Genomic DNA, 6000 nt, shown 5'->3' with positions numbered 1-6000 from the left:
CCTCAGACTGAATTTGAAAGAAGTATAAATGCAAATATATAAAAACATAAGATTTTATGCTCTACATATATATCTGCATTTTTACTCCTTCCAAACTGAGCCTAATCTTGGAATTCTTGCTCATTTCAATGAGTCCACTCCCGTACCAAAAAAAAAAAAGCCTCTAACCTTTTGACGTGCGTATTGTATCCGTTATCAATTTTTAATAATTATCAAAAAAAGGATTAGGGTATTTTAGTCATTTAACCAAAAACCCATGCATTTTGGCTATATACCACTCACCAGATAAATCTGACACCCGGGTTGGCTAGAGGATTTATGTTGCTCCATCTCAAATTCTATTTAACTACTCTGTTCTTCTTACCCAGCAGTGTACGAGGACTGTAGGACACACAGACACAGTCTCTCTCTCTGCGTGTGTGTGTCAGAATCTCAGCCATGAACATGAAGACGACCAACAAGATGAGGGGTTTAATGTGCCAGTCGCCCGGGGCGACGGCGGTGTGTATGCCAGGAGATCCCCGATCAGTGGTCGTGCCGAGGAGGCCGGACAGATCGTTGGTTGATGATTCTATGTTGATCAACTCCAAGTACTATCGGCTCATTGAGCCCCGGAGGTTGTCTTCTTTGGGTGATAACAGACCAGCGCCACTGTCTTTGTCGTCGTCCATCCGGAGGGAACGAGAGTTCGAACGAAGGTCCTCGAGCACTTGCTCCATACCCACTTCACTAGCTTCCTCTGATCAGGCCTTTCAGGTCAGAGTAGTTCACAACAACCACCTATTTAGAATATTTCTTTCTCCTCTTTTCCTCTTTCTCTACCTACTGTTGGACTGTCGGAAAGAGTTCTGCAACCATATGAAGTCACGGGTTGGGTCCTTGCTTCAACGCTGGCACCCCACATTGTCAGTTTTGATCACAGAAATTATATTTAATTCATAGAGTATTTTGTTTTCTTCGATGAAGATGTAAACAAAATAAAAGGAATATTCTGCCTTTTCTGTCCTACTTAATTTCTTCTTCTATAGTTAAGAGAAGGGCTAAGTAGCTTGTAGTTGGGATTTGGGAAATTGAGAATGGAAACTCCAAAGTCATGCAGAAGTCGATCTTTTAGCAAATTCAGAATCTTAAGTTTATCTCACAAATCAGGATGCATGTCCTACAAGCATGCATGCCTACGGCATCACATCCCTTTTCTCTTTTATTTTTTTCATCTAATTCAAGAAATCTCTTAGGCTGTTTTTTTGTTTGAAGGAAAAGTAAGGAAAAGGAAGGAATTTCTCTTCTTTTCCTTACCTTTTTCCTCCAAACCAAACACAACATTAGGTAGTAGGTGGCTTTACTCCCTCTGCACATGGGTTTGTATGTTTTACACAGGGAATGGGAAACGCCATTAAAAAATGGAAGAAGAGATGAAGAGAAATTAAAATGAAAAAAAAAATTAAAGATTTAAAAATAACGAATTAATTCCATTTTGTTATATTTTAACTTCTTAACTGCAATTTTCTTTTTCTTTCACAATTTACTTTTGAGGCAGGTGGTTGTTATGAAAGTTTCTCTTCATTGCCAAGGTTGTGCTGGTAAAGTGAGGAAACACTTATCCAAGATGGAAGGTATTATTTCTCTTCCCTGCAGCAACTGAGTTGATCTCTTTTTCCTCTTGGTTAATCCTTGGTATATATTTGTTAATTAACGTGATGTTTTATGATCTTCATGATAATAAAAGGGGTGACTTCATTCAGTATAGACTTGGAGACGAAGAGGGTGACTGTGATGGGACACATCTCACCTGCCGCCATTCTGGAGAGCATATCCAAGGTGAAGAAGGCGGAGTTATGGATGAATTGTTGAAAGAGATCGATGTACTTCCTTTATATATATATATATATATTGGTTGTTGAATGGACGACTACAACTTGAGAAATATTATTGTATTTGGATCTTGTTTTCTGAAAAAATGGTGTTGTATCTGCAGCATCAATGCCAATTATATACATTGTTAAGTGGAACAATGTATTTGTAGGTCAATTCGTTTTAGTTTAGGCCTCTAATGTTTGAGATGAGATTATCATAAACTAGGGTTCAATTATCATAAAAAAAAGACATAATACATATCGAAAAAAACTTGTAACCAATCAACCAATATCATAAAAGTGATAACCAATTAGGTGTTTATTTATCAAATTCACAAGTGAGTTTTGATTAATCAATGTCCTTTTGCTATCATATCATTTCCGCTTCGTCAATTTTTCCCATATAAACTATTACATTGTGTTTTGGACCAAAATCTCTTAAGGGTGTTCTATAACATAAATGCTTCTTGTTTTCATTTTTTCTGAAATCACCAAAAACCGCAACATATTTTTTTGTTTTAAGAAATAGAAATAAATTGGTGTTTTTTAAAGGGTTCGACTATCATATGGAAAAGACATGATATCCAAAAAACAACTGACCAATAAATTGACATAAATGTGATGAGGAATAAAGTGTTATTTATCAGAATGCATGAGTGGGTTTTGATTGGTCAAAACTCTTTCCATACCATATCTTTTTTGCATCTTAGATTTTTCCTTTTTTTAAAAACCATTCATATTTTCACAACTACTAATATGATAGTTTTTTGAGTACATATATTGTATAGTATCTATAACATGATCATACGACAAAGGCTTATTTTAATCAGAGCTAAAGGTTACCAACAAACCTGCTTAACTCTAATGGATCTGTCTGAGCTGAAGCATGAGCTAGGCCATTAGTAGACCCATTTACATAAGCAAAAGAAACATCTAAATCCCTGGCCAATTTTAAGATGCTTTTATCTAGAAAGAAGATATCCGACTTGACTTCAATCTTTGAATCCTTGCCCATTGCAACCAAATTCAAATAGTTCTACTCAAGCACCATAGGAGCAATGACTAGCTCTCTAGTCCTTTCATATAAGCAATTGCCTCTGTCCCCATTGGGTATCTGGCCTCCCCAACATGATCGGGATGGGGAGTGAAGTTTCCAACTCGCCCCGCCCGATTGTATATATTAAATATTATTTGTATTAAATATATGTATATATACATATATAAATATAATATTATTTATATTATATATAAATATATTTAAAATATTATTTGTATTTTGATTTTTTCCTTTGGCTCAGTTTGGAAGGAGTATACATACAAATATGTACAATGCAAAATCTTGTATTTTGTATTATTTTGTATGTATTTGTACTATACATTTGTACTTTTTTCAAACTAAGCCTTTATTTCAAATAATTCTTTTATCCAAAAACAAACTTTTAATTAAAAAATTTGGGAGGCTGGGTCTCTGATGGTAGAGGTGTCAATTCGACTGGATTTAGTCTAACCTGATCCAGTCCAAATCCAATCCAATCCGTTAAAATGTAAATGGATTGGATTGGAAATATCAAAAAATATATAAAAAATTATAAAAATATATTAAAATGAAGAAAATCTAAAATTCACATAAATATACCCTTTTGGCATTGAAAAACACTTTTATAAAAGTGCTTTCATAAACATGAAAGTACTAGTGCTTTTATAAAAGTACTTTTATAAAAATACTTCTGTAGAAGTGCCTTTATAAAAGTGGTCGCAAAAGTACATTTATAAAAGTACTTTTGTATAAGTGCTTTTATAAAAGTACTTTTGTAGAAGTGCTTTTATAAAAGTACTTTTGTAAAAGTGCTTTTGTAAAAGTTCCTTCATAAAAGTGCATTCCTAAAAGTACTTTTATAAAAAGTGCTTCCATAAAAGTGTATTTGTAAAAGTACTTCCGTAAAAGTTTTTTTTAGTAAAAGTGATTTCACAAGTGTTTGTGTAAAAGTACTTTTACAAAAGTGCTTTCCTAAAAGTATTTTTTGCAAGTGTTTTTATTAAAGTGATTTTATTAAACTATTTCTGCCAAAGTGCTTTTGTATAAGTACTTTTCATAAAATTACTTTTGTAAAAGTGTTTTCGTAAAAGTACTTTCATAAAAGTGATTTTATGCCAGCTTCAGTTTTGATTGGTTTCAAATTGGATAAGGGTTTGGCCTCATGATTGGATTATTGGAAATTTAGTTTAGGTTCAATTCAGACCAATAAGAATATATATGGATCAATTTATTTTGGACTAGCCCAACCCAATAATTATAATGAACCGTCCAATCCGATTTAATAAAATTTGGATCGAATTGAATCCAATCTAAAACCGATCGGTTGACACCCCTACCTGATGGGGAATTCACCTCTGTCAGGGATTAGTGATGAAAGCTAAATTTTTCCTCGAAAGAGATTAAAGTTGGGATGGGAATTATTTTGAAAGTTCGGGTTGGAATTGAAGAATATAGTCCGTGCCTTAACCAGGCCCATTGCCATTCCTGCATACAAAGTAGAAGAAGCTGGTTCAGAACCATCCAAAATCAGCAACCAAAATATCTCTCAAATGATTCTTTAACACAGCTCCATAGCCAACAATACCTATTAGTTTGTAATGTAAATTTGACAAACACCCCCTAAAGTAACAAACTAAGAGCCAACACTATGTTACTTGGGTTAACGGTGATAATAAGATGCCATGACTACTGATAGGCCTTTTAGATGTTATTTCTCTTGCTCTCTCTTATTAAAGTATCTTATATATCTCTTACAATACGTGTATGGAATTACTATAAATAAATCATGAAAAAACATATAAGAGGTGTTTGGTTCCATTGTGCATTCTTTTTCTATTTGCATTTTTTATGTGACTTTTGGGGAAATGTTTATGCATGATATTGTTTGGTTCTATTCATGTAAGAGCCATGTCTGTCACCACACTAAAAATTGCTTTGAGAAAAGAAAAAAAAAGTCAAAAATGACATTTTTAAAAAGGACAGTTATATATATATATATATATACTGTTTTCTCAAAACTGGATGTGGCTCCAACATGGCAGAAAACAGTGATGGAACCAAACACCACTATAATTTAGTGAATTATCTGTTTGCATGTGTATTAATTGTTAAATGTTACATCCGTTAGGTTAATCCTATACCAACCGACAGAATGACAGACTTTAGATTGTGAGCAAGAGATAGCTCATTAACTACAATATAAGGGTGTCAACGGATCAGTTTTGGATTGGACTCCATCCAGTCCAAAATCAATTTGGATGGACTAATAAGACATATTGGATTAGACCAATCCGGTCCAAAATATTTATTAGATTGGATTGGACCTGGTCCCTCTGTAACAAATTTATATTGGACTGAGTTGGATTAAGCCAATATCTGATCCATTGATACAAGATGAGAATATATGTGTCAATGAACAGAATTTGGGTTGAAACCAATCTAGACCAAAATAAATTTAAACAAATTGGACAGTCTAGACATTTAATTGGACTGGTCCAAATTGGTTCAAAGCATTCATTAGATTGGATTAGACCTGGTCCATTTATAATGGATTCACATTGAACTGGATCGGATTGGACCAAATCCAATCCAATTGACACCCTACTACAATGTGCCTGTTCGTATTGATAAACACCACCTTAATTGACTGTTCATAGCATTTTTTTCTCGGGGAGGGGGGGAGGGCAAAGCTAATATGATTACTTGAATATGATCATAATTTTCATAATCTAATACATGACTCTAAATACCAAAAATGCTAACATTTTTATTTAATTTTTCACTTGATGTTTAATATATCTTTCCTTTTTAAAAAAATGGGTTTCCTTGATTTTGCTTTATTAATTACAAAGGGGATGGATAGGTCAAGGCCATTGGGTTGGGCAACGGGGTGGGTTGGTTATTAGATAGGACAAGTGCATTGAGTAGAGTGTATGAGTGATTATATAGATCAAGTTGGGCTTTACACTTATGATAAGGGCTATAGTCTAGGCCCAACCTGGCCTCTTCTAGCTTGTCTTTTATATATAAAATACTATATATATACATATTTAAATATATACAGGTCGGTTCAGGGTTGGGCTTGAAGTATTAGGCATAGACCCAATCTTG

The 6000-nt window shown here is 33.9% G+C and overlaps 1 long non-coding RNA gene across 1 annotated transcript; it reads left to right on the top strand.

The window, feature by feature from the left end:
* Positions 1–295: 295 nt before the first annotated feature.
* LOC104600082 (uncharacterized) lies at positions 296–2184 on the top strand. The gene is made up of 3 exons (XR_016076480.1): positions 296–756; positions 1538–1613; positions 1727–2184. It is a non-coding gene; the product is annotated as an uncharacterized LOC104600082 (long non-coding RNA).
* Positions 2185–6000: the final 3816 nt, after the last annotated feature.

The sequence above is a fragment of the Nelumbo nucifera genome, chromosome 5, assembly GCF_055504915.1.
Source record: "Nelumbo nucifera cultivar China Antique chromosome 5, China Antique-T2T, whole genome shotgun sequence".
Lineage (NCBI taxonomy): Eukaryota > Viridiplantae > Streptophyta > Magnoliopsida > Proteales > Nelumbonaceae > Nelumbo > Nelumbo nucifera.
Note: the sequence above shows the minus strand (reverse complement) of the source record. Positions and strands in the feature narration are given on the sequence as shown.